This window comes from Lates calcarifer, linkage group LG11 (assembly GCF_001640805.2).
Source record: "Lates calcarifer isolate ASB-BC8 linkage group LG11, TLL_Latcal_v3, whole genome shotgun sequence".
In the NCBI taxonomy this organism is placed as follows: Eukaryota; Metazoa; Chordata; class Actinopteri; family Centropomidae; genus Lates; species Lates calcarifer.
Genome location: NC_066843.1, coordinates 15,771,165 through 15,782,775, shown reverse-complemented (window position 1 = coordinate 15,782,775; position 11,611 = coordinate 15,771,165). Strand labels below are relative to the sequence as shown.

General features: G+C 39.8%; 1 protein-coding gene across 1 annotated transcript in view; it reads left to right on the top strand.

The window, feature by feature from the left end:
* Nucleotides 1-8,346: 8,346 nt before the first annotated feature.
* LOC108881106 (protein shisa-8) overlaps nt 8,347-11,611 on the top strand; it is a 75,213-nt gene continuing 71,948 nt past the window's right edge. Inside the window, exons 1-2 of the mRNA XM_051074031.1 lie at nt 8,347-8,469; nt 8,654-8,776. The gene's annotated coding sequence lies outside the window, so the exon portion shown is untranslated. The remainder of the gene's footprint in view (nt 8,470-8,653; nt 8,777-11,611) is intronic.

The window sequence follows — 11,611 nt, the reverse complement described above, 5'->3', positions numbered from 1 at the left end:
TGTGCAGGAACAGAGATGAAACAAAAGAGGAAGATGACTGTCAATGAGGGGAAACTCAGAAGGGATGGCACAGCGAGGAGGGATCCACTTCTTTACTTTTCTCTCTACTTTCATCCCTTACCGTTATCCTCGTTCATGTTCTGTTTGCTTTTTATATTCGTATGCTTCAGCTTGTCTCATTCCCCGTTGGTCTCTTTCTTTGTCTCATTTCTCTATTGATCCTTTCCGCTGTCACACTGCTCTCTCTCCCACTCAGTCCCATTGCTTTTCCCAACTTTTTTTTTCGGCACAATGGGAGAACATATATTGTGAAGTGTGATGCCAAATCAAAGCAAATAGACACTTCGATGTAGCAGTGTAATGATCAAAATAAGAGCTGTCTCGTCATGTCATGTCTACCTACTACGTCCTGTGTTTGAGGGCATTTTCATATTAGGTACATGGTTTGATGATCTGTGCGTGGGTACTGTACACAGTGTTCACACTAATCAAACAAACTGGACTTTCAAGTAAAGTGTACTTGGATCCGGGACTAGATCCCTGATGTTAAAGCCCCCTAAGAGCTAAATATTCCCAACTTATATTATATGTTACCTATTGTGTTTTACAAGACATATCTTTTATAATGGTTACATTTTGTCTAGGTATAGGAATGTTCCTGCATAGGCTAGTCTTTTCTGTCACCCTCTTTTTTTCTCAAAAACACTAGCAAGCACTTGCACACACATACACACACTCTCTGTCTCACCCATACACACAATAACACGCACAAACTTGCTGTGACAGGCTGCAGAGTGCAGTTCCTATATATGTTGAGACCAATCTCCCAGTACTATCTCACCATTTGGGCCGGAAAGCTGGGTTATTCATCTTCCCGTCATATGAGCTCAAAGACAGAGAGAGAGAGAGAGAGAAGAAGAGGAAGATTATTGGAGAGGGAAAAAAAGTTGAAACTTTTTTTTTTTTTTCCTGCTGGTTCTCATGTAGTCAAGCAATTCATGTAATCAGCTTGATATTTGCTTAATCTCAAAGACTTGGTAAAGGATTTGCTGTAAATCTCATAAGAGAGATTGTTATTAGTTTGATGTTGTATAATTTATGTTGGCACGGCTCTACAATATAATACCAAGTGTCCAAGATGTGGTCATGTGCCTGTGCCTGTGCCTGTGTGTGTGTGTTCTTGCTGAATATTGGGGGTGTAACATGCCACAGCTGCTGATTAGGTCAGTCGTCACACTGGATTTTTGGTATTCCAGAAGCTATAACACACATGGCTCTTTTTGGTTGTTTAGTTATCTCATATCAGGCAGAGCCATGTTTTCCAGAGGGATTTTTCTAATTGGAAATTTGAATGTTTGGCCAATACAATTTTGTGTGTGTGTGTTTTCATTGACTCAGTTTTTTATTTCAAATGTGTCCAAATCAGTACTGATGACCTTCAGTGACCAGCAGAAGAAGAAGCCAGCCAGATCCATGAATCAGTGTAACACCATAGTCAGACTGCCTTGTTGTAACAAAATGCTGCACCACAGTTGCTGAAATGCAGAGCTGGCTGAGAATGTAAATAAATGATTTTTGGATTGCATTTCAGCCTTTATTTGACAGTGATGGTATTCTAATCTTGTTTATTTGGACGATACAGAAGATTTGTACAAAGTGACACCTTCTGAGTTGTTTTTCCCACAGACTAATCTCTCTGATGGATGAAGTTGATAACAGACTCTTCAACTGACTCAGTAAAAACATATGTCCAAAATTGGCAGAGTAACCTGGAGGAAGATTTCAGCTCTGTTCACTGATAATTCAGTGATACAGCACAGCAAACCAGATAGTTTACTCATTTTTTTCCTTCACACTGTATGTTATTAGTGCTCCAGCAGCTAAATGGGTTCTATATGTTGGTGGGGTAACATGTCACATGACTGATGAGACTGCAGGGGTTTCAGCACCCACAGTCGATAAAACCACTGTATGATTTTGTCTTCTCCCCCACTCCCTTTAATTCCAACCAATCCAACCCTTCCACACACACACACACACACACACACACACTCATACTCATACTCACACTCACAGAATCACGCATAACTTATTCAACAAAGCAGCAACAGTAACAACAACAACAACACAGAGTTGTGCTTACCATTTGCACATCTACAATCTCAAAATAGCAGTTTTCTGTTTTACAAAAGGCAGCAGTTAGTTCAAAACAGGCTGCAAGAGTACAAGATGTTTTCAGGGAATAGATGCTTTTGCAAAATAACAAACATGTATCTGATTAGCACACACTCATGCACCCCCTGTCTCCCTTGCTCTCTCTCTCTCTCACACTCACACACTCAGAGAAACAAACCCACTTTTTTTACACCTTAAAAATGAATTTGTTTGCACTGAGTTTTGCTTTTCTCTCAAGAAAAATATGCCTGTCCACAATCTAACCCCATCTCTCTTTGTTTGCCCCCTGCAACCCCAGCCTCTGTCATGTACACTTACACAACTACTGTAAGTTAAGTTAAAATCTGTAACTTATTATGCAGTGTGCCACCTTGTAAACACAGTTTATTTAGCACTGTTACCCAGGACACCAGACTCTTAAAGAAAACGGCAATTTAACTTTTCATATCTCTTCTATCTGTTTTACTGAACAGGATTGTATTTGTTCACCAGGGATTAATAACACAGTGTCTGAGCTACAATGAAAATCAATCAGGATTGAGCCCTGCAGTTAAAACGCACGATGACACTATGATAGTACACAAGAGCGACTGTGCTACAGGAGTTGTGGCGTCGCCGTTCTGTCTGTACAGAGCCAACAGCACGTATTAAATTCAATAAGTTACCTGCGTCTTTCTAAGTACTATATTTTTGGAAGGTTCCCATCATCACTGGAGAAGTGCCCAGTTTTCTAATACTCTGTCAACTCTTTCCAGTTTTTCTTTTTCTTTTTTTCCCCCACTGGTCACAGTGATGCCAGTGAAGTCAAGTGTTGTCCTCAATTATTACCTCTGTACACAAGTGAATCATGCACTTTTGTTGTGTAATCATTGCAGCAATTATGTAATAACACCAAATATAAGTGTAACAAAGTAATAGTGAGACAGCCAAAGGTTTTTTAATGTTAGAGAACTGGGTTGTTCTTTGTGAGTGCAAAGACTGTAGCAATTTAATGTTTAAGTGAGTCACTAAGTCCCAGTATTAAAGGTCTTTAAAAGTCACTTTTGCAATGAGATTGTGCTCAGGGTCAAAATTTGCCATTAGTCTGAATATTAATTTTAGTGCACGCACACACACAAACACACACACTATGATCAAACATAAGCACACTCACATTTGGCAGCAGTGAAGCAGTCGATACGTGTGTTCTAATTATACTGATGTTGTGTCAACGTTTCAATGTCAGCGTGACGCAACACCGACGCTGGCCGAGGGAACCCTGTCACTGCGAGGAGGGTGGAAAGAAGGAAGGAAAGAAAGACTGATAAGCAAATAGATGGACAAGGGAGCAAGTGAAGAATGAGAGAGGGGAAAGAGATTTTGGTGTCTTGTCCTTGAGCGAAAACAATATAATACTCCCCATGGGTGACTGTGAAATAACACAGAGTCGATGGAAGATGACAGGGGAAGTGAGATTTCTCATCTCTACATGACAGCCATGATGGTCAAAATACAACTCACCTTATCTGTCCACTCCTCCCTCTCTGCAGTCGTCTCTTTTTCAATCCATCACCCTCACCCCCTATTTTACACGGCTTCCCCCTAGCTTCCCTTTCCCTATTTTCCCTCTTCTGTCATCTTCCTCATAAAGCCTCCAGCCCTTCCTCTCTCAGTACTGGTGTCTAACCCTACATTACTTGTTAATATGTCAACACTGAAGAGCTGTGATTTTATCCAGTAATATTTATGTACAGCCCTAACCCTGTGGCTCTAAGTCATTTTGTGTCCTCATGTCCTTCTGAACACATATACGCTTGACTAAATGTCAGAATGACATTATGTTAACCTGCTGTACACAGCTAATTATACTGATGACCCTGCTGATTAGAGAGACCCCCCTCTAACTGATCATTGACAGATTATTTTGCTCGCTGCTCTGAGGGTTGCACACAGACGTATTAAATGCTGCCTCTACTGCAGGTCCTGGCCTGAAAACATCCAAAAGGCCAACACTGGAAGCATTATCTTAAAAAAAAGAAGGAAAACAAAAGCCTGTCTGGGACATATGCAGGCTGCAGTGTGTTAAGTCATTTGAAAAGAATTGGCAAGTAGAGAGAGGGATGCTGTTTCTAATGTCTTCACAGCAAAAAAGCTTCTTTATAATTTAAGTCTTAATCCGTTTTCTTATGCTTTTATTAATATTTCAATCTTGCTACCTATGTGCATGATGGAGTACTGTGAAACACTAAAAGTGACTCATTTGAATAACTGGGAACACTGTGCATACTCCCCTGTAGAGAAATGTTGATGTGGTTGTCACATCAGAGCAGCTGAGTTTGCAAAGAGCTTTATGGATGCCAAAAAGTATTGATGATGCAACATGAAAGAAGAAAGTTAATGTTAATAGGTTATTATTCTTACCTCTATTTGGGAGATAATCTATAAGTTTTGGAACTAAAGTTCCCATAATACTTTACATTTTCGCAAACTGAAAGTATGCCTGATCAGCTATTAGCCGTTCCTGTTTGCACTGTACCCATGGGTGTTCAGTACAAGTCTCACTGACTCGAAAAATATATGTATTATGTCTCTGTCTCCAGATTTGACTGATTTATGACTCTAAGGAGTGAGACTTTTGAGGCAAATTGCAATCTTTGAAAGGCAATCAAGCACTATTATGTTTAAGCAGGTATGACAAATATAATTAATCATTTTCAGTTTTCAACCATTTAATCACTGTACCTGAAGACACTGTGATTGTGGGAAATTTGGCAGTTGTAACCACACTAAGGTATGATGGCTACAAAGGCTAAGAATGTTCAGTCAGGTTTTACAGAGGTTGATGTGAAACAAGCACTCTAGAGTTCAACTACTGCTCCAGGAGACAAAGTCACTTCATACTCACTGTTCATTCTTGCCTTTCTTCTTTTGCTCGGAGTGAAGGAATAAAAACATGCTACTGCTACTGCCCATAACTAATAAACCCAGCCCTGTTTCCCAGTGCTCAGCTGGGTTTTTTAACCGTACAGGGTCCTTACACTCCTGACGAAAGTGGAGCACCAAGGCACAGAAACACAGTTACGTAACACAGGACAAGAGAGGAGTGAGCGAGAGTGAGAGAGTTTGGGGAAAACAGAAACAGAGAGCTTCGGAGTGAAAACAGAGAGCGCAAAGATAAAGAGAGGGATTGGTTAGTAAAAGTGACGGAGAGAGATAAGAAAAGAAAATAAAGATAATAAGAAGAGAAAGGAGGAGAGCTGAATAGGGACAACAGATAGAATGATAGCTGCATATAAGCACTGGCAAAAAAAGATGTTTTTATTTTAATTTGTTGTAGTTTTAGTCTTTGTTATTACGAGTGAACGAAGATAAAGACTAGACAGTTCAGGCTGGGTTTTTATTGAGATTCAAGGTGTTGTTTTTGTTTGCTTTTTAAGGTACACATTCATACATACATTCATTCATACAGGTTGTGATTCAGTTAGAATGATGATGAGAGAGCAAACTGACAGTCTTCGTGCAACTTTGAAGACATTTGCCCGACAAGTCCCCTGGTCTAAAGACAAATTAGGTCATTTGTCACTGCCTTTCAAAATGACCCACATGAGTGTCTGATCTGACACCAGTCTCAGGAGGACGACTTCAAAACTGGTTGTTTGTCAGTACTTTCTGTGACAACCCAGATGACCTATGCAAAAACACCTGATTGTTAGTGTTAAAGGTTCTGCAACCAAAACCACTTGGTTAAGGATAGGTCCTGCTTAAAAGAAACTAATGTTGACTGTTGGTGGGAAATGGGATGTGTTAGAGTCAGACACTTCAAACATCCACCATAACCTCCACCCTAGGTTTTGTGGTGCTATAACAACATCATGTTCCACCGTTGCTTCTGAGACAGACAAGTCATTATTCTCCAGACCACAACAGGTCGCATGTCACGAAAACTTAACATACTGCATCCATCTGTCCAAAAGAGAAGTAAAAGCCAACTGGACTGTTTTAGACTCTAGTTTTTTCAGGTCTTGACAGTGTTCATTTTGGGTGCTATGGGTGCTTTCACACATGCACTGTAAACCTCAACCTTTCTAGACATTATCCAAACGAGCTGTAAGAACACAAATGTCTGAATCAGTTGGACTGGACATTAAACAGACTTTACCCTCCCAGCTCCTTAGTATAGTGTCTGTGTAATGTTGATGTAAAATTGAGTCGATGCGTGAATGGAGCAGGTAATCAGCTCAGAGAATTCACAGCGAGCGAGTGGGCGTGTCAATGAGTAGTGCCGGTGTAGACCATGCAGGAGGGAGTAGGTGTGCTGCATGTGTGAAAGAGCAACTCCAGCAAATGTCCCGACCTGATCATATGTTCATATGTGAAAAAGGCTTATGATGAAAAAGTGTGTTTGAAGACAAGTGTCTCCTCCCTAACCTCATCACAGACAACACCTGTAACCAGGCTAACCACACAACATAGATGGCGACAACTGTAAACTCAAAATGACTCAAATTTGACTAAACTGTCACAGACAAAAACTACACTAAAATGCATTTTTCTGTTACTAAACCTGGACTAAAACTAAATCTAAAGCCACTCCAGTTGCCTTTTGATTCGTCACTTCAAGATAATCCATGACCTGGGAGAGTCTTCATAACCCTCAGGTCATTTTCTGAGGTCACTATTTACCACAACAGAGAGCATCCAGGACAACAATCATGACCGCTTTAGTTTGATGTTCTCATAGAAATCTTTCTTTATTCCTTTTTTCACTCCTTTTTCTGTAGCTTTTTAGTGGTTCAATCAGATTTTTCTTGCATATGGCTGCCCTATGCAATTTAAAGTAAATAATTAATTAATTGAGAGTGATGTATAGGTGAGGAATCCTGAGATGATATAGATTATTTGAGTCTGCAGTGCTATCTCTTCTATTGTGTTTGGCAGCCAGCCGGATCAGTCTTTTCTTGAATTAATCGAATCAATGTTTTCTTTCTGTGCAGATGTAAATGAAAATGGTGAAAGATGCACTCATCCCAGAAACTTTTGCTTGTCATAAACACAAGCTGCAGTCACACTATGTATTTTGACAAGGTTGAATTCTTACAGCTGCTGCAATTTTGCAAAATAAATATCAAAGAAAAGGAATTTCTAAAATGATTAACAGGCTGCCCTCACGCGACCTCTTCATCTGGCTCTCTTCTATCCACACCATCTTCGTGCCTCTTCTTTACTTCTCTCTTCTCATTTCCTCGTTCATAACCATCTTTTCTCCTCTTTTCACTTCTTTTGTGCCTCATCTATTCATTCCCTTCCTCACTCATTCATCAGCCTATTCCTCTCACCTCCATTTGGTGTGTTTATCGGTGTGAAATGTATAGAGACATTTACATTCCAGCCACATGCTTCCTCTCCTCCCAACTTTTGTACAAATGAGTGCGATAAATCTTAAGAGAGAGGAGGATCGCTGTATGTGCTGCATACATATTGTGATAGAAAGGCAGAAGACGGCAAACCAGATGTTCACTGTTTTCAAACGGTAAACAATGGTGAACACTGCCAGCTCTGGCTGGAATGGCCATCTTATGCACCCACAACACGTGGTGACAAGAATTTAATATTCTGTCATGGCTTGACCAGAATAGAAAGTGGATGCTGAAAACATACTGACATTTTGGAAAGTATTTTATGTATTTGACCACTAATGGAAAGTGACAGAAAATGGACGAGAAAGGGGGGAATGATGTGACAACAAAGGTTCAGAGTACGATTTTATTTTATGCCACAGTGTGGAAATCAGATACATGTAGGCCTACATGTGTTTTCATTCTCAGCACACATTTCTAGGTAGCTGCAGGTCAGGTTTTTTTTTTTTTTTTTAATTCCCTGTTTTATTTGTTGTACAGTATGTTTTGTTTTTACATTTTTAAAAACCTATTATTTTAAAGCCAGTTCATTTGACAAGTTTAACACAGTCCACAGTGAATTTAATATTAAAAACGTCGCTGATGAGGAAAACTTTGTAGTTTTGTTTATAAAGATAATTGAAATACAAATCGTTTTCATGGTTTGTTTGGCTGACAACATGCTCCTGTCTATCTGGACATTTATGTATTTGCATTGGTTGTTGTGGTTCTGTCGGTCCAATCACAGAGGTGAATGGGCGGGATGTAAAGCGACCGCGTAGTGTGAATCCGCGGGGTAGGTAGAGGAGAAACAGAGGAGCACTGCCAGGTGTCAAAGCACCAGAGAATAACTGTGCACGTAACTATGGTGGCTGTAGAGTTTACCAACTTGTAGGGGACATATGAAGACCTGCAGAAGGTAAATATCTCTGAGTTCTGACTCAGTAAGTGTGTTAACGTGTGATAATGGTCGCAGGTTAGCGTATTAGCGCGCTAACAATATTAGCATATCATGTGTTGCTAAATTAAAGCTAAAACCAGCTCAGAGTGAAAGAGGTTTTATGAGAAAACTAACTGAGAATACCGTCATGTTTGCCCGCTAGAGGAGAGGACCAGGGCTCACATCGTCCGGTTTGTTGCTGCAGCTGCTAATTCCCTCACCGTCTCGCTCTCCATTCATCGCCCAGTTTCATTACCTTTTGCTAATGTTTCAACTGACTGCACAGGTGAGTGATGACACATGCCCGTGCCATATTGCTTTAATTGTTTGCCCACCACCATACTGTAGGCCACCCAGATTACAAACTCGTTTTGTTTTATTTTAAAGGACAATATTGTAAGCGAAAGGTTATATTGCAGATCTGTGAATATTTCAAGGAAAACCGAATTTGAATTGAAAGTTTTGAAAAAGGTTTAAAGTCAAAAGGGGGAAACTCATTCTAACACCTTAAAGTTATTTAAAAACTGCATTTAATAGTAAATGAAAACATGATTCTCAGCAGAATTTAAAACCAGTATGTCTATTGATACTGAGTGAAGGCACCATCATTTGTAGGTCACATTTCTGTCAAAAGAATTAAAAGCATTAAGTTATTTGGTAATATAGATATAGGTTAACCCTGCCAGCTTCAGGTATCCAGGGCCCCGCCCTCTGTGCTACAGTACCGTTCAAACTATACCTAACCATAAGCTACCTCGGTTAGGTTCTACAATATACTACAACTTTGCTTTAGGTTGGTCATGGTAATTAATTAACCATTTATCACTATGCATTAAATATTCAGTCTCTTGTTGAATATTATCCTCATGGCAGTGGGGAAAGCAGTTTGCCAGAGTGCTGATGTCCCACAATGCAAGCTGAAATGGCTTTTTAGGCTACAATAAGAATGTAACTGTCTCTCCTTCCTCTCTGAGTGACTTGTCTTTTCCCTTCACTCTTATTTTTTCTATCCACTGCAATGGAAGATGCTTTTAAAAACAGATAGTTTCAAAAAGCACTTCTGCCCTTTTGACAGCCCTCCGACACTTCTGAGAGAGGAAAAAACAGAGCAGAGCAGCTGGCTTCCTGCATCACACTCAAAACACAACACAGTGTCAGCAGGAAGAAACTGTTATAGCACAGGGATCTGTAGTTTTCCACTGCAATTTACTGTACATTAACATGATACTTCTGCCTTTGAATGTACTACTCCCCGAATCTGATGTCTGTCATCTCTCTTTCCTTCTCTTTGGAGTGCATGCAGTGTGTATATGCAGGCTTGTTTTACCACATCAGTGGGGTTCAAAAACCAGGAGCCTACTATACTTGTGGGGTGTGACAGCTTGGTGTGGACAAATATGGTAGACCTCACAGGTTTAAATGACTGTTGAAGGGTTAGGGTCAGGCATTCAATTTAGATGGCAATGTTTAGGTTAAGGGGCTAGATAATGTATTAAGCCAAGGATTGGGCCTAGAAGATATGTACACAAGGATGTGTGTTTTATGTGTGCATGCATGTGTTTGTGTGTAGACAGTTGTTTTTGATATTGTAGATATCATATCAAAGATTTGAACATGTAGACGCAAGGTGATTTTACATGTTGCTTAAAAGCTCACTGTTGAAAATAACATGTTGTTCATCACAAACTGAGATGTAGTTATAGTTATTTTTACAGTAATAGTCTCTCTATTAAATACATATACCACATATACCACTTAGTCAATTTGTGAGTGATAGCAGACAAGCACTAAATCCTGTGTTTTGAATTTTGGTGGTGAGTTAGCCTCTATTTCATGTGTTTGGAGACCACAGCCTGTGTTTTGTGTGTGTGTGTGTGTGTGTGTGTGTGTGTGTGTGTGTGTACTATACCTTCATCTGTATGTGTGCAGGCATTAATTTACACACGCACATAAGCATTCAACGTATAATAAAGCACTTACTGCTGTTTACATCCCCTCTGTCTGTATGTGTCTGTCGGTCTCCCGCCATCCCACCAGCTTAAGTCATGCTAATATCTCCAGTCATTAAGTAGATTTATGGCCCCTCTGTTCTCTGAGAGCTATAGGAACCTTTCGAAGATGACCAATCAATGCTAGTTCTGCCTACATATGTCTGCCTGACCTGTTTTCATGAGAGGGAGGGGAATGTAACAACAGCATGAAGGAGAGTGAGCACAACATGCACAGGCTTCATGGACATTTTCTAATGAAAAAAAAATCCCCCTTATAATGTAAATAAGTTACATAAATGAATTTTTGATATATTGTTTAGTCAAATGAATTAGATAAAAAAAAAAGTTAAGATATACAATAGCAGCCAGTAGCAGAGGAAATCTCCGTCCCCTTGAGAATTTTGTTAATGGTCTTCATTGTGGTCAGCATAGTAGATGTTAAAAACTAACAAATCGCAGTATGTATCCAGGGTTAGTTCTGAGATGATTTCTGGTGTGCAACCACATGATGACATTTTGTATTGCACTTACATTGAGATACACAACTTGCAAGAGACAGAAAAAAGTGGTCCTATTTGATGCAGCAGAGGCTGAGATATGCCAGCTTTTAGCTGATAATGTGGGGCATACTCCTAAAGCACTGGATCCTACACTTCCCATAATGCAACTGGATAGCGTCTTTTATTAGACCCTCTCTTCCTGGTAAATACCCAGCCTGTCAAACTTTTATACACCCACAGTTTTTAAAGCACACCTTCTCTTACAGTTTTGAATCTCTTGCCCTGATGACATCATTAGGGTTATTTTGTCAGACTCTGGGAAAACTGGTGACTGCCCCTTTAATTTCTGTCTAATTAGGAAAGCCAGTCTTTTTTGGTAGTGTGACTTTTCCTCCTGCAACCATGCATAATTAGGCGCATATTGTATGAGATAGTTTACTGTTTTATTAGATCTACTACATGTTATTTCTTCAGACCCACTATCACTTACATTGTGTTCACTGACATAATCAATCCAGGGACATAGGATGATTTTTTTGTGTCTGTTTTCACATCGTAATGTTTGTACAGAGACAGGCCTGCAGGTAACTGCGAGTCAAAGCTACGCCTGTGCATCAACACAAAGCAATA